This window comes from Chelonia mydas, chromosome 28, assembly GCF_015237465.2.
Source record: "Chelonia mydas isolate rCheMyd1 chromosome 28, rCheMyd1.pri.v2, whole genome shotgun sequence".
NCBI lineage: Eukaryota > Metazoa > Chordata > Testudines > Cheloniidae > Chelonia > Chelonia mydas.
Genome location: NC_051268.2, coordinates 3,147,360 through 3,171,108, shown reverse-complemented (window position 1 = coordinate 3,171,108; position 23,749 = coordinate 3,147,360). Strand labels below are relative to the sequence as shown.

Sequence of the window (23,749 nt, the reverse complement as noted above, 5' to 3'; positions counted from 1 at the left end):
TTCTTTTTGTAATGTTGGTCGGGAGGCCTCTGTGGATTAGTATGTTGTTCAGAGGTATTTTGGAAATATTCCTTGAGTCGGAGACGTCGAAAATAGGATTCTAGGTCACCACAGAACTGTATCATGTTCGTGGGGGTGGAGGGGCAGAAGGAGAGGCCCCGAGATAGGACAGCTGCTTCTGCTGGGCTGAGAGTATAGTTGGATAGATTAACAATATTGCTGGGTGGGTTGAGGGAACCATTGCTGTGGCCCCTTGTAGCATGTAGTAGTTTAGAAAGTTTAGTGTCCTTTTTCTTTTGTAGAGAAGCAAAGTGTGTGTTGTAAATGGCTTGTCTAGTTTTAGTAAAATCCAGCCACGAGGAAGTTTGTGTGGAAGGTTGTTTTTTTATGAGAGTATCCAGTTTTGAGAGCTCATTCTTAATCTTTCCCTGTTTGCTGTAGAGGATGTTGATCAGGTGATTCCGCAGTTTCTTTGAGAGCGTGTGGCACAAGCTGTCAGCATAGTCTGTGTGGTATGTAGATTGTAATGGATTTTTTACCTTCAGTCCTTTTGGTACGATGTCCATCTGTTTGCATTTGGAAAGGAAGATGATGTCTGTCTGTATCTGTACAAGTTTCTTCATGCAGTTGATAGATTTCCACTCCATACGGCTAAATGCAGTGCCTTGCATAATGACAGGTTTCAGAGTAACAGCCGTGTTAGTCTGTATTCGCAAAAAGAAAAGGAGGACTTGTGGCACCTTAGAGACTAACCAATTTATTTGAGCATGAGCTTTCGTGAGCTACAGCTCACTTCATCGGATGCATGCTGTGGAAATCGCACAAGACAGCAATGGTTCCTACCTACATGCCTCCAGCTTTCACCCTGACCACACCACACGATCCATCGTCTACAGCCAAGCTCTGCGATACAACCGCATTTGCTCCAATCCCTCAGACAGAGACAAACACCTACAAGATCTCTATCAAGCATTCTTACAACTACAATACCCACCTGCGGAAGTGAAGAAACAGATTGATAGAGCCAGAAGAGTTCCCAGAAGTCACCTACTACAGGACAGGCCTAACAAAGAAAATAACAGAACGCCACTAGCTGTCACCTTCAGCCCCCAACTAAAACCCCTCCAACGCATTATTAAGGATCTACAACCTATCCTGAAGGATGACCCAACACTCTCACAAATCTTGGGAGACAGGCCAGTCCTTGCCTACAGACAACCCCCCAACCTGAAGCGAATACTCACCAACAACCACATACCACACAACAGAACCACTAACCCAGGAACCTATCCTTGCAACAAAGCCCGTTGCCAACTGTGCCCACATATCTATTCAGGGGACACCATCACAGGGCCTAATAACATCAGCCACACTATCAGAGGCTCGTTCACCTGCACATCCACCAATGTGATATATGCCATCATGTGCCAGCAATGCCCCTCTGCCATGTACATTGGTCAAACTGGACAGTCTCTACGTAAAAGAATAAATGGACACAAATCAGATGTCAAGAATTATAACATTCATAAACCAGTCGGAGAACACTTCAGTCTCTCTGGTCACACAATCAGAGACATGAAGGTCGCTATCTTACAACAAAAAAACTTCAAATCCAGAGTCCAGCGAGAAACTGCTGAATTGGAATTCATTTGCAAATTGGATACTATTAATTTAGGCTTAAATAGAGACTGGGAGTGGCTAAGTCATTATGCAAGGTAGCCTATTTCCCCTTGTTTTTTCCTCCCCCCCCCCAGACGTTCTGGTTAAACTTGGATTTATGCTGGAAGTGGCCCACCTTGATTGCCATGCACAGTGTGGGGAGAGTGGTCAGTTTGGATGAGCTATTGCCAGCAGGAGAGTGAGTTTGTGTGTGTGTGTGGGGGGGGGGGGGTGAGAAAACCTGGATTTGTGCTGGAAATGGCCCACCTTGATTATCATGCACATTGTAGGGGGAGTGGTCACTTCGGATGAGCTATTACCAGCAGGAGAGTGAGTTTGTGTGAGTATGGGGGTGGGGGAGTGAGAAAACCTGGATTTGTGCTGGAAATGGCCCACTTTGATTTTCATGCAGGTTGTAGGGAGAGTGGTCACTTTGGATAGGCTATTACCAGCAGGAGAGTGAGTTTGTGTGTGTGGTTTTTGGAGGGGGGGTGAGAGAACCTGGATTTCTGCAGGAAATGGCCCACCTTGATTATCATACGCATTGTGAAGACAGTGGTCACTTTGGATGGGCTATTACCAGCAAGAGAGTGAGTTTGTTTGTGGGAGGGCGGAGGGTGAGAAAACCTGGATTTGTGCTGGAAATGGCCCAACTTGATGATCACTTTAGATAAGCTATTACCAGCAGGAGAGTGGGGTGGGAGGAGGCATTGTTTCATGGTGTCTGTGTATAAAATGTCTTGTGCGATTTCCACAGCATGCATCCGATGAAGTGAGCTGTAGCTCACGAAAGCTCATGCTCAAATAAATTGGTTAGTCTCTAAGGTGCCACAAGTCCTCCTTTTCTTTTTGCGAATACAGACTAACACGGCTGTTACTCTGAAACCTTGCTTTGAAAAATGACGTCCGCTTTGGAAGATTTTGGAAAATTTCACTAGTTTTTTGTTTCTTTTCTTCTGCCACTTTACGTTTCTGTGCACTTGCTTAGTCTGCCTATTGGGTAATCCAGCACTGCCTGTCACACATCTTCGACCCGGACCTCCCGCTAGGGCCGTGCACCCAGGCCACGGGGCGACATCTTGCATTTTCGTTCTGCACAACGTCCAGAAGATATGGCCTGAGCTAGCATCTTTTCTGCCCATCCACACTGCTAAAACGCGTGTCCAGGCTCTCCTCCACGCAACACCCTTTCCCCGCTGCAGGGAACTAGACTAGCTCAGTGGTTCTCAACGAGGGGCTCACGTACCCCTGGGAGTAGGCCGAGCTCTGCCAGGGGGTCCATCAACTCATCGACAGATTTGCCTCGTTTTACAACAGGCTACATAAAAAGCACCAGTGAAGTCAGTGCAAACTTAAATCGCATACAGACTAAGCCCTGGTCTACACTAGGACTTTAGGTCGAATTTAGCAGCATTAAATCGATGTAAACCTGCACCCGTCCACACAATGAAGCCCTTTATTTCGACTTAAAGGGCTCTTAAAATCGATTTCCTTACTTCACCCCTGACAAGTGGATTAGCGCTTAAATCGGCCTTGCCGAGTCGAATTTGGGGTACTGTGGACACAATCCGACGGTATTGGCCTCCGGGAGCTATCCCAGAGTGCTCCATTTTGACCGCTCTGGACAGCACTCTCAACTCAAATGCACTGGCCAGGTAGACAGGAAAAGAACCGCGAACTTTTGAATCTCATTTCCTGTTTGGCCAGCGTGGCAAGCTGCAGGTGACCATGCAGAGCTCATCAGCAGAGGTGACCATGATGGAGTCCCAGAATCGCAAAAGAGCTCCAGCATGGACTGAACGGGAGGTACGGATCTGATCGCTGTATGGGGAGAGGAATCCGTGCTATCAGAACTCCATTCCAGTTTTCGAAATGCCAAAACCTTTGTCAAAATCTCCCAGGGCATGAAGGACAGAGGCCGTAACAGGGACCCGAAGCAGTGCCGCGTGAAACTGAAGGAGCTGAGGCAAGCCTACCAGAAAACCAGAGAGGCGAACGGCCGCTCCGGGTCAGAGCCCCAAACATGCCGCTTCTATGATGAGCTGCATGCCATTTTAGGGGGTTCAGCCACCACTACCGCAGCCGTGTTGTTTGACTCCTTCAATGGAGATGGAGGCAATACGGAAGCAGGTTTTGGGGACGAAGAAGATGATGATGATGACGAGGTTGTAGATAGCTCACAGCAAGCAAGCGGAGAAACCGGTTTTCCCGACAGCCAGGAACTGTTTCTCACCCTGGACCTGGAGCCAGTACCCCCCGAACCCACCCAAGGCTGCCTCCTGGACCCAGCAGGCGGAGAAGGGACCTCCGGTGAGTGTACCTTTTAAAATACTATACATGGTTTAAAAGCAAGCATGTGAAAGGATTACTTTGCCCTGGCATTCGCGGCTCTCCTGGATATACTCCCAAAGCCTTTGCAAAAGGTTTCTGGGGAGGGCAGACTTATTGTGTCCTTCATGGTAGGACACTTTACCACTCCAGGCCAGTAACACGTACTCGGGAATCATTGTACAACAAAGCATTGCAGTGTATGTTTGCTGGCGTTCAAGCAACATCCGTTCTTTATTTCTCTGTGTTATCCTCAGGAGAGTGAGATATAATCCATGGTCACCTGGTTGAAATAGGGTGCTTTTCTTCAGGGGACACTCAGAGGAGCCCATTCCTGCTGGGCTGTTTGCCTGCGGCTGAACAGAAATGTTCCCCACTGTTAGCCACAGGGAGGGGGGAGGGTTGAGGTGGTAGCCACGCGGTGGGGGGAGGCAAAATGCGACCTTGTAACGAAAGCACATGTGCTATGTATGTAATGTTAACAGCAAGGTTTACCCTGAAAGAGTGTAGCCAGTGTTTTATAAAATGTGTCTTTTTAAATACCGCTGTCCCTTTTTTTTTCTCCACCAGCTGCATGTGTTTCAATGATCACAGGATCTTCTCCTTCCCAGAGGCTAGTGAAGATTAGAAAGAAAAAAAAATGCACTCGTGATGAAATGTTCTCTGAGCTCATGCAGTCCTCCCACACTGACAGAGCACAGACGAATGCGTGGAGGCAAATAATGTCAGACTGCAGGAAAGCACAAAATGACCGGGAGGAGAGGTGGCGGGCTGAAGAGAGTAAGTGGCAGGCTGAAGACAGGGCTGAAGCTCGAATGTGGCGGCAGCGTGATGAGAGGAGGCAGGATTCAATGCTGAGGCTGCTGGAGGACCAAACCAGTATGCTTCAGTGTATGGTTGAGCTGCAGCAAAGGCAGCTGGAGCACAGACTGCCACTACAGCCCCTGTGTAACCAACCGCCCTCCTCCCCAAGTTCCATAGCCTCCACACCCAGACGCCCAAGAACGCGGTGGGGGGGCCACCGGCCAACCAGCCACTCCGCCACAGAGGATTGCCCAAAAAAAATAAGGCTGTCATTCAATAAATTTTAAAGTTGTAAACTTTTAAAGTGCTGTGTGGCATTTTCCTTCCCTCCTCCACCACCCCTCCTGGGCTACCTTGGTAGTCATCCCCCTATTTGTGTGATGAATGAATAAAGAATGCATGAATGTGAAGCAACAATGACTTTATTGCCTCTGCAAGCGGTGATCGAAGGGAGGAGGAGAGGGTGGTTAGCTTACAGGGAAGTAGAGTGAACGAAGGGGCGGGGGGTTTCATCAAGGAGAAACAAACAGAACTTTCACACCGTAGCCTGGCCGGTCATGAAACTGGTTTTCAAAGCCTCTCTGATGCGTACCGCGCCCTCCTGTGCTCTTCTAACCGCCCTGGTGTCTGGCTGCGCGTAACCAGCAGCCAGGCGATTTGCCTCAACCTCCCACCCTGCCATAAACGTCTCCCCCTTACTCTCACAGATATTGTGGAGCACACAGCAAGCAGTAATAACAGTGGGAATATTGGTTTCGCTGAGGTCTAAGCGAGTCAGTAAACTGCGCCAGCGCGCCTTTAAACGTCCAAATGCACATTCTACCACCATTCTGCACTTGCTCAGCCTGTAGTTGAACAGCTCCTGACTACTGTCCAGGCTGCCTGTGTACGGCTTCATGAGCCATGGCATTAAGGGGTAGGCTGGGTCCCCAAAGATACATATAGGCATTTCAACATCACCAACAGTTATTTTCTGGTCTGGGAATAAAGTCCCTTCTTGCAGCTTTTGAAACAGACCAGAGTTCCTGAAGATGCGAGCGTCATGTACCTTTCCCGGCCATCCCACGTTGATGTTGGTGAAACGTCCCTTGTGATCCACCAGAGCTTGCAGCACTATTGAAAAGTACCCCTTGCGGTTTATGTACTCACCGGCTTGGTGCTCCGGTGCCAAGATAGGGATATGGGTTCCGTCTATGGCCTCACCACAGTTAGGGAATCCCATTGCACCAAAGCCATCCACTATGACCTGCACATTTCCCAGGGTCACTACCCTTGATATCAGCAGATCTTTGATTGCGTGGGCTACTTGCATCACAGCAGCCCCCACAGTAGATTTGCCCACTCCAAATTGATTCCCAACTGACCGGTAGCTGTCTGGCGTTGCAAGCTTCCACAGGGCTATCGCCACTCGCTTCTCAACTGTGAGGGCTGCTCTCATCTTGGTATTCATGCGCTTCAGGGCAGGGGAAAGCAAGTCACAAAGTTCCATGAAAGTGCCCTTACGCATGCGAAAGTTTCGCAGCCACTGGGAATCATCCCAGACCTGCAACACTATGCGGTCCCACCAGTCTGTGCTTGTTTCCCGAGCCCAGAATCGGCGTTCCACAGCATGAATCTGCCCCATTAGCACCATGATGCATGCATTGGCAGGGCCCATGCTTTCAGAGAAATCTGTGTCCATGTCCTGATCACTCACGTGACCGCGCTGACGTCACCTCCTCGCCCCGTATCGCTTTGCCAGGTTCTGGTGCTGCATATACTGCTGGATAATGCGTGTGGTGTTTAATGTGCTCCTAATTGCCAAAGTGAGCTGAGCGGCCTCCATGCTTGCCTTGGTATGGCGTCCGCACAGAAAAAAGGTGCGAAACGATTGTCTGCCCTTGCTTTCACGGAGGGAGGGAGGGAGGGAGGGAAGGAGGGACTGACGATATGTACCCAGAACCACCCGCGACAATGTTTCAGCCCCATCAGGCATTGGGATCTCAACCCAGAATTCCAATGGGCAGCGGAGACTGCGGGAACTGTGGGATAGCTACCCACAGTGCAACACTCCGGAAGTTGACTCTAGCCTCGGTACTGTGGAAGCACTCCGCCGAGTTAATGCACTTAATGCATTTCTGTGGGGACACACACACTCGAATATATAAAACCGATTTCTAAAAAACCGACTTCTATAAATTCGACCTTATTCCGTAGTGTAGACATACCCCTAGTCTTGACTCAAAGACTTCCTGAGATGTTGAAGCTGTCACTTCCCTGGTAATTTGTAAACCTTTGCACCAGCCTTCCTGAACCATTCCCAGTGGCGAGTGCCAACTCCAGGGATAGGGAAGGGGCAGAGTTAAGATTGTGTTGCAGTTAGGACATGTACTTTAACTCTTCATTTCCTAGTTTTCAGAGGTTTAACTTTAGCTCCCATCCACATGCTGGGAGGGCAGGAGGAAGCACTGGGCCACTGTAACTCTGCATTAATGTAGTTTATAGGCATTTCATTACCGTCATTTTTGTTCAGTGGTTTTTTTTTTGCCACTATGACTGTGTGTACCCTAGAGCTTTTCCCGTCCGTCCTAGCTATGATGGTTAGCGGTATAGTTCTCCCTAAGGTGCACCCCTGGGCAGCTGCCCATGAGAGAATGAAGGGCCACGCACCTAATTACTCGCATGGCTCCACTAATTAGGTGCCCCTGGATAGGACATGGAAAAAGGTGAGGTTATGGGGGGGAAATAGGGGGTGGGTGGAGTGAGGTTGGGGAGGGGAATTTAGGGTGTCCCGACTCCCAGCTGGGCTGCAGCTGCCGGTGCCGGAGAGATACAGAACTCGCTCTCCGCTCCAGGCTGGGCTGGGGGAGCAGGCTGCACGGGTCGGGGGGGTGGAGGGGCTGGTGGGAGTAGGCTGCACGTGGGTTGGGGTGCTAAAATTTTGGGCGGATTGCTGGCATTTTGGGGCATGCGGGGAATGTGGCTACATGGGAGGTGGGGTGCTGGGGAAACTCCATTGTCTGATTAATGCATCAGAGCAAGATCGATCCAAGCACATCTTGCCTTTTCTTGTTGTTGAGGTAACTATGAGGCTAGGGTGAAGAGCTGGTATTAATGACCACCTGATTGTTGATATAATTACGAGATCTGAAATATCCCAGGAATAATCTGATGGGGAAGGAATAATGTGGCACCCCCGCTATTTTCCCCTGTTAGAATTATAGAGCAAACACAAAACAGTGAATCCTCTGCAGTTCTAAACCAAAATATTTTCCACTTGGTATCAGCAGGGAAAGATGAAGAGCTTGCTTTGGGCATTTGTTGCATTTCAGTTGACAGCTGGTGGACACCTGCCAGAGATGTTAGAAAGACTGGGCTAAGATTTAGTTTGACTGGAGGGAGACAGATCCAGAGCAGAGAGGTAAAGAGTTGAGGGATTCTGCATTAGCAGATCTTAATGCAGAATCTGACTTATGTTGTTTTTTTTATTGTAAAGCCTTTAGGCTGCTTTTGTAGATACGTGTAATTAATCTGTCCTCTTCCTAGAGTTCTGAGGAGGTTATATGAGTATTTTTAAAGAGTGCAGACTGCAGATTAGGTTGCAGTGAGGTCTCAATAAGTGCTGGCTCTAAACTGCTGTCCAGTCCACACACTGAACAAACTGAAAAAACACTTTGATCTTTCTGTCGTAGCGATCTGATGGGTATAGTACAGCAATCCAAGGTTAAAAGAAATAGATCTGTGATTTTATTTTGATTGGCGTCTGTAGGGGCAAGGTTGCGGAAGCCTGGCGAGGAGCTAAGTGGTGGATTGAGTATGTGACTGGATGTAAGTGGAGGATGCAGGCGGTTTCAATGAACTTTGTCCGACAGACCCTGCCAAAAGATATTGTAGCCTAGCTCAGCATATTTTTGCCTATAAACGAGTTGGTTTATGTAATAAGCATAAATTGTACATATAAGAATGTAGCCAGCTGTTGACCGCATGTAACCCCGAGATAAGTGCGGAGAATATAGCGCTGCAGAGGGCTCCCCACTAGTGGAGTCCTGCCTGGTCAGCTGTCCCGAACGGCCAGAGTCCCCTGAAGTCGCTCCATGCGTCCTAGGGGCTCCCCGCGCAGATTGGAGCGTAAGTTCTTCCTTCCTTCAATAAAGCATAGTTTACTATTCTTAGGCCTGAATGTCCTCCTTCTGCTGATATCGCCCCCCCCCCCCCCCCCCCCCCCAGCCCTTGCGGGCACAGTGTCGCTTTAAGAAGCTGCTTTCATGCTGTTTACTCTCTCTTAGATACTGATCCTGCAAACAGTTATGCCTCTGGAGGGCATCCATGCATAGGCGTTTGCAGGAGTGGGGCTTTAGTGAATGAATATTGGAGCAAAAGCACATGGCTAGGCCTAGCTCGTGACATTGGCATGGTTACATTTCAAACAAAGTTTACATGGGTGTTAATGGCTTAAGGTAAGAAAGAAAGAAAAAAGGATTCTTTTACAACATAATTCTTGGGAGGTATCTGAACACTGAGATCTTAATGATTTTTTAAAAAATATCCTGTGTTACTAATCAATACATGGGAAATTGTTAAAACTGGAAGAACTTTACCATGGATGCTGTTTGGCCTTTCAATTAGAGTTGGATTCCAGACAAGTGATTCCCATTAAGTTTTAGAATTTGTCTGGGGAGAGGTATTAGCAAAGATCTGGCCTTAATGCTTTCCATCTGGTATAGTTCTGGCATGTCAGAGTACTCCCATTGACTCAGAAGTAGGAAGCACTGGCTGAGGTGCTAGGTGTTTTGTAGGATGAAGACCTTACTTGCCAGGTCTCTGAAGCAGGGATCTGTCTGTAAACTCCGAAACCATGTGTCAGTGTGCTCCAGGGCTTCTACTCTGAGTTTTTGAGTTGGTGACACACACTCACACACACACAGTGTGAAAACAGGAGAACTTTGCCTGTTTCTACAGGGCTCTGTTGCACTTGCGCAGTGTGGGTCCTGGACACTCATTTAAAATACCCATCACCAGCCAGTTGCTGTTTTACTTCCCTTTGTATTGTCAGTGTTGTCACTTGTTTGTTTGTGGTTTTGTTTGCTGTCTGTGTTGCTTTATTACTTCTTTTTACTGTTCTACGTGTGTGAAGTATTCACCAAATTAAGAATTGACATCCCATAGAAATGGTATCAGCCTGAGTGAATACCTTCTACTCTCCTTTCCAGTATCAGACAATATTGTATTAATATTTGCGATGAGAGCATGACTGTGTTTCTAGTTGACTCATAGATTTGTTTAGCATCTTAAAGCTGGGCTGTGTGCGCAGATAATATGCATGCAAGAGGGAAAGTTTGGGGAACTGCGAAAGTCGGTAGCATGCTAGTGTTTTGGCAGATGCTTCATTTTTTGAGAGCAGCTTTCCCTGAAGATTTAGTGGTCAGGCTGTATGGTAGGAGGAGGTTATTAAATTGGGTCTCCGGTGCATACTTTTTATGCTTTTACTAAATGGCCATGGCTTTGTTTTATTTCTATAGCTCTTTTCAGTAGACCACATTTGGGTGTGTTTACTAGCTTGAGTTGTTAGAAAGGATGATAAAAGACATGTACTCCAAGGGCAGTGTCAATTTTCTTTTTATTTGATTTCATATTAAATAAACATCTTAAGCAGTGCACCTTGATAATTATCCCTTGTTTTAATATTTTTTCTTCTTCCTCCATACCTAGGAACTGTTTAAGAATGTATATTCTATCTAGGGTTTTGTTTGCAATGGTGGCGTGCATCCACACATACCTGGATATTGGTGGAGCACATAACAAAATTCAACCCGCACATGGATGGAAAATATTCGAGGGAACATTGGTTAGTGGTGTGATTTTTCACACCTGTAACTGACACAGCTACGCTGGCAAAACTTTTAAGTACAGACCGAGCAAGAGTCTGCATGTGGATTTCAGAGCACTTTGAACTATTACTTTTAACACAAACATGTTGGTATCAGAGAGAAAACTTCCAAGAGGAACTTCTGCAAAAAGCAAGAAAAATGCACAACACACATTCTCTGAATAGAATAGAATATCAGGGTTGGAAGGGACCTCAGGAGGTCATCTAGGCCCACCCCCTGCTCAAAGCAGGACCAATCCCCAACTAAATCATCCCAGCCAGGACTTTGTCAAGCCTGACCTTAAAAACCTCTAAGGAAGGAGATTCTACCACCTCCCTAGGGAACCCATTCCAGTGCTTCACCACCCCCCTAGTGAAAAAGTTTTTCCTAATATCCAACCTAAACCTCCCCCACTGCAACTTGAGACCATTACTCCTTGTTCTGTCATCTGCTACCACTGAGAACAGTCTAGATCCATCCTCTCTGGAACCCCCTTTCAGGTAGTTGAAAGCAGCTATCAAATCGCCCCTCACTCTTCTCTTCTGCAGACTAAATAATCCCAGTCTCCTCAGCCGCTCCTCATAAATTATGTGCTCCAGCCCCCTAATCATCTGAAAGTTACCAGAGGTAGGGCTCAATCTTAGGTTCAGTGGCCACAGCACATCCCCTTGAGCCAACCCTTTACTGTGACAGCAGATTGGGGGAACCCTCTAGCAGTTAACAGGGACTTCGTCTTGCAGCCTGTCTGCATTTCAATGTCCGTGACTCACCAGTTTGGCTTGTGCTGCTCTGAAACTCCAACTCCTACAGGTATTGACTTTTTCAGTCCTGGTTTCCCAAAGAGCCAGTGGGGGCTACGTACTAACTGAGATAAATGCCAAGTGACCGAGATCCGTCAGGGAAGGAGGAGAACCGTAGTTTCAGCCCCAGCTGTGTGCAGTGAAATGTTAAAAGAGCAAGATGACTTTGTAAAAAGCTGCCTCTGGTGGCAAGGCTGTATCTCAGGAATCTGGTGATCAAATAACCCCATATTTGGACCAATAACCCTTCCCTGAATGGCCATAAACAGCTTCTACAATACCTTCCTGCTTACGCAGAAGCCAGAAACACAGTTCCCTTGGAACAATCCAGTCTTGGGCTCCCACCCAGACAGCCAAGTCAAATATGATGAGGCTTATTGAAAATCTTGTTCATTCTATAAAAAGTTCTAACAATCCCAAAGGATCGGACACATTACCCCCCAGGTCAGTGAATAGTTCAGATCTTACACAGATACACACAGCCAATTCTTATTAACTAAACAAAGACTTATTAAAAAGAAAAGAGAGAGAGAGTATTGGTTAAAAGACCATGATCCAGGCAGATATGAGTTGAGTTCTTAGGTCAGTTTCATAGTTTCATGGTGAGCTTCAGAGTTGTAAATAGTTCTTCCAGAACTAGTTCCATAGGTCACAGTCCAGTGCCCAATATTGGGGTGACATAGACTGGAGCTGGGGACCTCAGCCTTGCGACTCGAACTTCCCATGATGAAGCTTAAGCAGATCGGAGATAACAGGATCAGGGCCCAGGAGTTCTTTTTATAGCTCTCCTGCAGCCTCTTGACAGCCCGCGTTCCTTAGGTGCGACATTGTGGCTTGAAATAAACCCCCCTATTTCCTAAGGATACACAGGTAACTAGTTGCATTCATCAGCCCAAGGTAATTCTCCATTGAGCAGTTCATAGACTGTTTATTACAAACTTCAAAGAGAAATGCAGACGATGACATTATTACACCCAAGTTTCATCTAAATGTTAACATTCCCTTTTGATCTCTGAATCAGTAGATATAGTGACAGACAGGAACCGTCTGTTTACTTGGTTACCATCTAACAAGATATAAGTGAAGACATACAATTAGTATTACCCCTAATTCTCTCACAACACCTGTTTGCATTTCAGAGCTCTAGTCTATGGGACATGGCTATGTTAGCTATTTATAAGGAATAGCCCTAATTACCATTTACATACTTTTCTAGCATGTCTCTAAAGGTTGAATTTGGGTCATTTAGCCTGTGAACTGCTTGACCCTTTCTGGCTCAATGTCACGGGAGTGTCTGGCTGTGTGTGTTCCCAGCAGAGATGGGGATGGTTAAATCCCTCATACGCAGAGTGTCCTGCCCCTGGGGAGCTGCCTCCAGGATTTGAGTGCTTTAAAATGGGCTGGGGTAAAACCGATAGACTCTTCTCGGTGAGAAATGTCCCATGAACTCCGCTGATCTCCTTTGTTTTCTTCCCCTGAGCAGGGTTTCCCGTTCCCAAATCTGACATGATCTCCCAGCTGGAACGAGGGGAGGATCCGTGGGTCCTGGATCTCCAGGGCTTTGAGGAAGGAGAGATCCCGAGAGGTGCCTGCGCAGGTGAGGGATCCTTAAATCAATTCAAAAACGCTCCGTGGCTGAAAGAAATACCTGCGACTCCCTAAAAAGGCCTTGGGAGCTCTCGGAGTTAAGGAGTATCCCAAGGAGGCCTTGCACCCTATGGGCAGCTATCGCTCACGGCTTCCTACCCACCTTGACTGACACCCGGCAGCAGCTCCCTCCCTGACGGATACAGTTCTGCCTCCACATCCTCTCTTCTCGCCGCTGTGGAGAAAAGTTTAGGAGAATTCACTACCAGGGTTTTTTTTCCCTGTCTCTCAAGCTCTAATTTCAGTTTGTTTCCTTCTTTTCCACCCCTGTTTCTGAGGTTTCTCTCTCTGTCCTAGCAGGTGCTGGGATGGTGAATGAGAACGAGGAGCAGAATCCTCAGCAGGAAGATGCTGAGCAAGTGGAAGCATGCGGGGGATTATCCCAAGGATCCAAAGGGAATGTGTCCAGGCGTGGTGTGAAGGGGAAAGCCTGTGAGAGCCAGCACAGGCCGGAGAGACAGCAGGGAAACCAGCCCAGGGAGAAAGTGGGTAAATCCATTAATTGTCAGGGGACTCACCAAGACTCCAAGAAAATCACAGCCCAGCAGGGAATACCTACAGGAGAGAGAAAAAACACATGCACTGAGTGTGGGAAACACTTCACTCTGAACTCCACCCTCGTTAGACATCAGAGGATCCACACGGGGGAGCACCCCTACAAATGCTGTGATTGCGGGAAACAGTTCAGCGAGAAATCAAACCTTATTACACATCAGACAAGCCACACATGAGAGAAACCCTATGAGTGCTGTGAGTGCGGGAAAAGCTTCACTCGGAGTTCAACCCTTATTAGACATCAAAGAATCCATATAGGAGAGAGACCCTATGAGTGCTGTGAGTGTGGGAAAAGCTTCACTCGGAGCTCAGTCCTTATTAATCATCAGCGAATGCACACAGGAGAGCGCCCCTATACATGCTGTGAGTGCGGGCAAACATTCGCTCAGAGCTCAGCCCTATTTAAGCATGAGAAGATCCACACGGGAGAGCGCCCCTATGAATGCTCTGAGTGCGGGAAACAATTCATTGAGAAATCAAAATTTATGAAACATCAGGCAAGCCACACAGATGAGAGACCCTATGAGTGCAGTGAGTGCGGGAAAAGCTTCACTCGGAGCTCATCCCTTATAAGGCTTCAGAGGATCCACACAGGAGAGAGACCGTATAAATGCTGTGAGTGCGGGAAAAGCTTTGCTTTCAAATCAGACGTTAATAAACATCAGAGGGTCCACACGGGAGAGCGCCCCTATGAATGCCGCGAGTGCGGGAAACAGTTCAGTCAGAAATCAAACCTTAGGGCACATCAGAGAGGCCACGCAGAACAGAGTCCCTATGAGTGCCGTGAGTGCGGGAAAAAGTTCACTCCGCTCTCAGGCCTTATTAATCACCAGAGAATCCACACGGGAGAGCGCCCCTATGAATGCTGTGAGTGGGGGAAACAGTTCAGTGAGAAATCAAACGTTCTTAAACGTGAGGCAGGCCACGCCGGAGAGAGACCCTATGAGTGCTGTGAGTGCGGGAAGAAGTTCACTCAGCGCTCAGGCCTTGTTAATCACCAGAGAATCCACACAGGAGAGCGCCCCTATACATGCTGCGAGTGTGGGAAAAACTTCACTCAGCGCTCAGGCCTTATTAAACATCGGAGGATCCACACAGGAGAGAAACCCTATGAGTGCTCCGAGTGCGGCAAGAACTTCACTGAGAGCTCATCCCTTATTAGACATCAGGGAACAGGGGATAGACTGGAGAATAGCACAGTCACTAGGAAAAGGCAGGTCTATGTGATTGGGGACTCTTTACTGAGAAGAATAGATAGGCCTGTAACCAGAGCTGATCCAGAAAATAGGAGGGTGTGCTGTCTTCCGGGTGCTAAGATACGGGATGTAGACCTGAGGTTGAAAAGGATTCTAAAGGGAGCGGGAAAGAATCCCCTAATTATCCTTCATGTGGGAACAAATGATACGGCTAGATTCTCGCTGGAAAGTATTAAGGGAGACTATGCTAGGCTGGGGAGGACACTTAAGGAAATTGAGGCTCAGGTGATCTTTAGTGGGATTCTGCCTGTTCCTAGAGAAGGGCAACAAAGGTGTGACAAGATTATGACTATCAATAGATGGCTTAGGCAGTGGTGCTATAAGGAGGGCTTTGGGATGTATGGCCATTGGGAGGCATTCATGGATAGAGGACAGTTCTCTCGGGATGGACTTCATCTGAGTAGGGAAGGAAATAGACTTCTAGGATGGAGGCTGGCACAACTGATTAAGAGAGCTTTAAACTAGGAATTTGGGGGAGACGGTTGGGAGATGTCCAGGTAATCTCCACGCCAGAATTAAGCATAGAGTGGAAAGAAAATGAAGTAAGAGTGGATACAGCTGTAGGTAGGAGGAAGGGCAGTGTAGATACAAGTCTAATAGGTTATACTGGTAGTAAAATAACCGTGCCTAATAGGGTACAGAATGTGAGTGAGGCTAAACAGCAAAAATTAAGATGTTTGTACACTAATGCAAGGAGCCTAGGTAACAAAATGGAGGAACTAGAGTTACTGGTGCAGGAAGTGAAACCAGATATTATAGGTATAACAGAGACCTGGTGGAATAGTAGTCATGACTGGGCTACAGGTATTGAAGGGTATGTGCTGTTTAGGAAAGACCGAAATAAAGGGAAAGGTGGTGGAGTAGCACTGTATATCAATGATGAGATAGAATGTAAAGAAATAAGAAGCGATGAAATGGGTATGACTGAGTCTGTCTGGGCAAAAATTAAATTGGGGAAGAAAACTATTAGAGCCTCCCCTGGGATAGTGCTTGGGGTGTGCTATAGACCGCCGGGATCTAATTTGGATATGGATAGAGCCCTTTTTAATGTTTTTAATAAAGTAAATACTAATGGAAACTGTGTGATCATGGGAGACTTTAACTTCCCAGATATAGACTGGAGGACGAGTGCTAGTAATAATAATAGGGCTCAGATTTTCCTAGATGCGATAGCTGATGGATTCCTTCAGCAAGTAGTTGCTGAACCGACTAGAGGGGATGCCATTTTAGATTTGGTCTTGGTGAGTAATGAGGACCTCATAGAGGAAATGGTTGTAGGGGATAATCTTGGCTCAAGTGATCATGAGCTAATTCAGTTCAAACTGAATGGAAGGATTAACAAAAATAAATCTGCAACTAGGGTTTTTGATTTCAAAAGGGCTGACTTTCAAAAATTAAGGAAATTAGTTAGGGAAGTGGATTGGACTGAAGAATTTATGGGTTTAAAGGTAGAGGAGGCCTGGGATTATTTTAAATTAAACCTGCAGAAGCTATCGGAAGCCTGCATCCCAAGAAAGGGGAAAAAATTCATAGGCAGGAGTTGTAGACCAAGCTGGATGAGCAAGCATCTTAGAGAGGTAATTAAGAAAAAGCAGAAAGCATATAGGGAGTGGAAGAAGGGAGGGATCAGTAAGGCAAGCTACCTTATTGAGGTCAGAATATGTAGGGATAAAGTGAGACAGGCTAAAAGTCAAGTAGAGTTGGACCTTGCAAAGGGAATTAAAACCAATAGTAAAAGGTTCTATAGTCATATAAATAGGAAGAAAACAAAGAAAGAGGAAGTGGGACCGCTAAAAACTGAGGATGGAGTGGAGGTCAAGGATAATCTAGGCATGGCCCAATATCTAAACAAATACTTTGCCTCAGTCTTTAATAAGACTAAAGAGGATCTTAGGGATAATGGTAGCATGATAAATGGGAATGAGGATATGGAGGTAGACATCACCATATCTGAGGTAGAAGCGAAACTCAAACAGCTTAATGGGACTAAATCGGGGGGCCCAGATAATCTTCATCCAAGAATATTAAAAGAATTGGCACAAGAAATTGCAAGCCCATTAGCAAGAATTTTTAATGAATCTGTAAACTCAGGGGTTGTACCGTATGATTGGAGGATTGCTAACATAGTTCCTATTTTTAAGAAAGGGAAAAAAAGTGATCCAAGTAACTACAGGCCTGTTAGTTTGACATCTGTAGTATGCAAGGTCTTGGAAAAAATTTTGAAGGAGAAAGTAGTTAAGGACATTGAAGTCAATGGTAAATGGGACAAAATACAACATGGTTTTACAAAAGGTAGATCGTGCCAAACCAACCTGATCTCCTTCTTTGAGAAAGTAACAGATTTTTTAGATAAAGGAAACGCAGTGGATCTAATTTACTTAGATTTTAGTAAGGCGTTTGATACGGTGCCACATGGGGAATTATTAGTTAAATTGGATAAGATGGGGATCAATAGGAATATTGAAAGGTGGATAGGGAATTGGTTAAAGGGGAGACTACAACGGGTCCTACTGAAAGGTGAACTGTCAAGTTGGAGGGAAGTTACCAGTGGAGTCCCTCAGGGATCGGTTTTGGGACCAATCTTATTTAATCTTTTTATTACTGACCTGGGCACAAAAAGTGGGAGTGTGCTAATAAAGTTTGCAGATGATACAAAGCTGGGAGGTATTGCTAATTTAGAGAAGGACAGGGATACCCTACAGGAGGATCTGGATGACCTTGTAAACTGGAGTAATAGGAATAGGATGAAATTTAATAGTGAGAAGTGTAAGGTCATGCATTTAGGGATTAATAACAAGAATTTTAGTTATAAGCTAGGGACGCATCAACTAGAAGTAACGGAGGAGGAAAAGGACCTTGGAGTATTGGTTGATCATAGGATGACTATGAGCCGCCAATGTGATATGGCTGTGAAAAAAGCTAATGTCGTCTTGGGATGCATCAGGAGAGGTATTTCCAGTAGGGATAAGGAGGTTTTAGTACCGTTATATAAGGCACTGGTGAGACCTCACCTGGAGTACTGTGTGCAGTTCTGGTCTCCCATGTTTAAGAAGGATGAATTCAAACTGGAACAGGTACAGAGAAGGGCTACTAGGATGATCCGAGGAATGGAAAACTTGTCTTATGAAAGGAGACTCAGGGAGCTTGGCTTGTTTAGCCTAACTAAAAGAAGGCTGAGGGGAGATATGATTGCTCTCTATAAATATATCAGAGGGATAAATACCAGAGAGGGAGAGGAATTATTTAAACTCAGTACCAATGTGGACACAAGAACAAATGGATATAAACTGGCCACTAGGAAATTTAGATTAGAAATTAGACGAAGGTTTCTAACCATCAGAGGAGTGAAGTTTTGGAATAGCCTTCCGAGGGAAGTAGTGGGGGCAAAAGATCTATCTTGCTTTAAGATTAAACTCGATAAGTTTATGGAGGAGATGGTATGATGGGATAACATGGTTTTGGTAATTAAATATTCATGGTAAATAGGCCCAATGGCCTGTGATGGGTTTTAGATGGGGTAAGATCCAAGTTACCTGGGAAAGAATTTTCTGTAGTATCTGGCTGATGAATCTTGCCCATATGCTCAGGGTTTAGCTGATCGCCATATTTGGGGTCGGGAAGGAATTTTCCTCCAGGGCAGATTGGAAGAGGCCCTGGAGGTTTTTCGCCTTCCTCTGTAGCATGGGGCACGGGTCACTTGCTGGAGGATTCTCTGCTCCTTGAGGTCTTTAAACTACAATTTGAGGACTTCAATAGCACAGATATAGGTGTGAGGTTTTTTTGTAGGAGTAGTGGGTGAAATTCTGTGGCCTGCGTTGTGCAGGAGGTCAGACTAGATGATCATAATGGTCCCTTCTGACCTAAATATCTATGAATCTATGAATCTATGAATCAGGGGATCCACACGGGGGAGAGACCCTATGAATGCTTTGAGTGTGGGAAAAGCTTCACTTTTAAATCGGACCTTATTAATCATCAGAGAATGCACACGGGAGAGCGCCCCTATGAATGCTGTGAGTGCGGGCAAACATTCGCTCAGAGCTCAAGTCTTACTATTCATCGGAGGATCCACACACGAGAGCAGGCTGTGAGTGCGGGAAAAGTCTGATCCGGAGCTCACACCTTAATAGACATCAGCGATTTCACAGGATAGAGACACACCATAAAACTTTGTGCAGAGCAGAGGGAAAAAAATATATATTTTAAAGACCTTTTCTAATTCCCACATAGCGACTTTTTAGGGCTGTTTGCACCATTTGCATCACCCTGTTCTTTCAGCTCCCCCAGGTGAGTTGCCTGCTTTTTGTTTTGCAGGTCGCCCTTCTCTGGAGTGAATCCCGTGGTCCCTTCTACCAACTCCCTTCTCCTGCGAGTCATCATGGGAGTGTGTCTCTCTCCTGCCAGGAGTGTCCGTCAGCCCCAGGTGGGGGAAATAGGGGTGACCTCAAGTAGTTACACTGAGCGAAAATCAACCTGGGCTTTGTCTCCACTAGGATTTTCCATGGGGTCGGCCTGCTGGAGGTGGCAATCCTAGTGCCAACACCCCGCTGTATGTGCCGTGCTGACACAGCCCAGGCTGGGGTTAGCTCGCACCTTCCCCTTTGACCTGTCCTATTGACACCAATTTTCATAGTCTAGACAGGCCCTGAGCATCACGTGTATATTGTCACCCCACCAGCAGAGCGAGTGTTAGTCACCAGATTCCCCCTTTGGTGACAGATTGTTTCATTCCCAGTTGTTCTCACGCTGGTCCAGGTTGTGCTGGGCAGCAGGTTGGTTTTTTGGTTTTTTGTTTTTTTTACCATTTTCCTTATTGAAAATCTATTTCAATATAACAAAGAGGAGAAGCAGGAGTGGGACAAATGTATCATTTCGGCCTCTACGACACCGGAAGGAAATGGGGTGAGTCGACGGGAATCCCTCCTTCCCCATCACCGTCACTAGGCCCGCTCACACCAGCAGCGCTGGCTTCTGTCTGAGCCACAATGGAGCTTATCCACCTATATTCTACCCCTCCACCTCCCAAAGAGTCTCTGCACTTCATAGCAAATTGATCCTAAATCCAACTCGTTCGGGCTGGAGATGAAAGTGTCCCAGACCTGGATGGGGAATTCCAATGGATCCCAAGCACAGTGCGATCATTCCCCATTTAAATCCCAGTTTCTGTCTGTTGACAGAGCCCCTTCTGGGCTTTTTCCTGCTGAGCTGGGATCATTTGCACAGGAGAAGTTTGGTAGTTTTCCCCTATTACGACAATGCTGTTGTTTTTTGTCAGTAACACAATTCCATAACAATGAAGTGCTGTGGAGTGAGGCAGGTTTGAATGGATCAGAGGAGAAAGTGACGGGGGAATCTCCTCTCCTGGTTTTTGATTAATCAGATGGAACCTAGAATTTAATTTTATATGAAACTGAAAGTGACTTATACAGAGCTAGCTGAGTGGTGTTAAGAATAGGTTTAGGTTTAGTGAACTTCTTCATTTTATTTGTTTTATACATTTCATTAAAATGTATAGCAAATCATGTCTTTCAATAAGCTCCCGGCTCAGAACCATAGCATCTGGGTGGAGATCAGCCAGTCCAAGTCAGAGCCTTATCAGCTCCCTCTGTGTTAACCCTTTGGTTCTCACAGAGCAGCTGGGGGGGTGGAGAGAGAACCCATCTCAGCTCCCACTGCATCTTCAGGGGCTCAGAGCATCGCAAGTGAGCTCCCCTATGCAGGCTTTCAGGAGTAGGGAGCTGGGAGGGGAGAGGTGGGCTGAGGCTGTGTCTGCCTCATGAGGGGTTCGTGGAATGGGGGGTATCTCTAAGTAGGGGTGGATTGATTGTGGATTTCTCTGCTTTCACTGTAATGGTCGGGGCAGTCACCAGTGCCATCTGGCTTGCCCTGGCTTGGGGTTGTGTCTGCTCAGGCCCAGCTGAAGTTGGAGGTCTAGTTCGGAGGGTTGTAAATGGAGGTGAAGAGATTGTGCCTTTCAGCCATTGTGGTGTTGGCAGAGTGAAGATGTTTGTGTTTGGGGGGAACATTGGGGAATGACTGAAAGAGGGCAGAGTTAAGGTTAAAAGAAAAGGAGTACTTGTGGCACCTTAGAGACTAACCAATTTATTTGAGCATAAGCTTTCGTGAGCTACAGCTCACTTCATCGGATGCAACAGCTCCGATGCAGCTGTAGCTCACGAAAGCTTATGCTCAAATAAATTGGTTAGTCTCTAAGGTGCCACAAGTACTCCTTTTCTTTTTGCGAATACAGACTAACATGGCTGTTACTCTGAAACCTAGAGTTAAGGTTGTGTGGGCAACCTTAACTTTGAGTTTCCTAGTTTTCAGACGTGTGAGTTTTTCAGAAGCTGAGGTTCTGAAGGCAGACAACATTCCACTGGGTAACCTTAACTCTGCATTAATGAGGTTTTTTTGCCCTTTAATTACTCTGATCGGAATTCTGTGCCAAAAAATTAAAAATTCTGTACACAATATTTTAAAATTCTGTATATTTGATTTGTCAAAATAACACAATATAATCACTCCCGTTTCAATTATTTTGGTAATTTATTTCAAAATACCTTTCAACAAACACAGACAACAGCAAAAAATGATTCCCCCAGGAGTGGAGAGTTAAAGAAATTCCTACAACAACCCAGTTCCAGTTGTGGGGGTGTTGGAGGGGGTGTGTGGGGCACCCAGAGCCCAGACACCTGCACTCCCATCTCCCCAGAGCCCAGCTGCGGGGCATCCCGCAGCCCAGACACCAGAACCCGCTCCCTGCAGAGTCCAGCCACGGGGCAGCCCCACAGCAGCCCCCTCCCCACAGAGCCCAGTCATGGGGCAGCCCCCGGCCCAAACACCAGCACCCCCAGAGTCTTTACTTCCTGCAACTTCTTTACTGTCCCATCGGGAGACATGGTGTGGCAGGGTCTCCCAGGCCCTACGAGCCGGAAGAGTCCACCCTAGTGGCCAGAAATTCCACAGGGAAGACAGGGAATTCTGCAAAATTCTGCATGGTGCAGTGGTGCAGAATTCCCCCAGGAGTATTTAATCAATATAAAGCGGATAGGCTCTGGCTGCCAGCTAGATATTAACCAGCTAGCAAAGCTGACTCCAGGCGTAAACTCTTAGAAAGAGAGCAATGAAAATTCCCTTTGACCAGGAGTCCTTTAAACCCATCAAACCCCAAACGCAGATTGGAAGGGGACATTAAATGCACAAGAAACCTGCCTGTGTCTGAAGCAGGGACTTCCAGGCTGTTCTTGGGGCTCCTTTCACCATAATCCACACACCCTGTCGCTCCCACCTACTGCCCAGTGCTGAGATTTTAACTTTACACCCTAAGGGCCTGACATGATGAAGGGGGACTGTTCTTAATGTTTTCTCTGAATATTGTGGGGGTGCCTCAGTTTCCCCTCTGCAGTTCTTAAGTATCTAGGGGGTGGGATAAGGGTGTATGATCGTTGCAGAGCCCGAGAGGGCAGGTGTGTGCAGAGGTCTGGACACAGAGAATGGCCGACACCCTGTTTCCTGGCAACTGATGGCCTGGGCCCTTCCCCCCTGCAAGGTGAGAGCTAAAGGGTTGGAGAACAAAGGAATCAGGTGACCTCCTGGCCCGGGAAAGGGACAAAGCCCAGAGCAGGGGGGGCTGGGGAGAGCTTCAGTTGTGGGCTGGCTGGGGACATGGAGTGAAGTGCAGACGTGATTGTCTGGCTCACTGCCCCCCAAAATGGACCTGGCTGAGGGGTCCTGTTCTCTGCACCTACAAGCTCTGTGTTAGACCGTGTTCCTGTCTCCTGACTCCCGGATCATGAAAAGCCAAAAAGCCGTTTCTTTCTATGGCCGGGAACACTAGGAGAAAAGGATTCCAATAACTGCTGCCCGGTTACGTAGGAATTCTTTTATATTATAAAGAAAATTGTCACAAAATTTAGTCTGAACGTGAGCTGCCTGTTATTAAAAGCTGGTTTCCCAAATCAGTTCCAACTGCTTTGCTAGAAACACCCCCAGGTCCCTGCTCCCCCCAGTGGGAGCAAGACGAGAACGCCCCGCTGGGTGCTGCCCTTAGCCCCAGGCTGCTGTCCTGAGGGTGGGGACTGATTGTTTCCTGCTGAGGAGGGAGCCAGTACAGGCCTCTGGTGCTGAGCTCCTGGCATCTGCCCAGCCCTGTCTGTCCTCTGCCTCAATTGTTCCTTCTCCACACTCCAGAGTCAGACATGCCGGGCCCCCAGGAGCCTGGGTGGGCTGGGAAGATGCTGGAAGTTCTCGTTCCCCCAGAACTGGTCTGGCTCCCTTCTCAATAGCAAACAAATCAGTTCCACGTCCCCTCCCCGGATATATCAGCCTGGAGCCAAGGGCAGCACGGGACGATTCCCTTTAGTTCCCATCGAGGCGTGAGGGAACCCAGGGTGTTTCTAGAACGTTTGGAACTGACCTGGGGAAACCAGCCGTTAACACCAGGCAGCTCACATTTAAATTAACTGGGTTTGGTTTTTTTACAATTCATTAGAGCACTAACTAATCCTTCAGTCCTAGTGTAACCACCCACAAAATTGCTTTAGTCTTGTAGTTTTCCAAGGGCTAAATTAAACATCTCTTCAAATCCAAGGGCGTGGAGATCAGTCAGTAAACAGAGTCATCCCACATGAAAGAACCCTGTTGTGGTTCAGACCGGCCCCATCATGTGGCCATCACCTTTCCCTCCTCTCCCTTAAAAGTTTTAGTCTTTTGCATCAAAACTTTCTTCCCTCAGGAGAGACCTGGGAACCAGGGCTGCCTGCTAGACAAACACCTTTAAGAGGATGGGTGCTGCCCAGTCAAAAAATGATCTCCCTCCTTCAGTTCAGTGACAGCCTGAATTGTTCCTTATTCT

At 47.0% G+C, this 23,749-nt stretch overlaps 1 pseudogene; it reads left to right on the top strand.

Moving 5' to 3' along the window:
- Positions 1-19,058, top strand: part of LOC119564594 — a 28,287-nt pseudogene extending 9,229 nt beyond the window's left edge.
- The last annotated feature ends 4,691 nt before the right edge of the window (positions 19,059-23,749 follow it).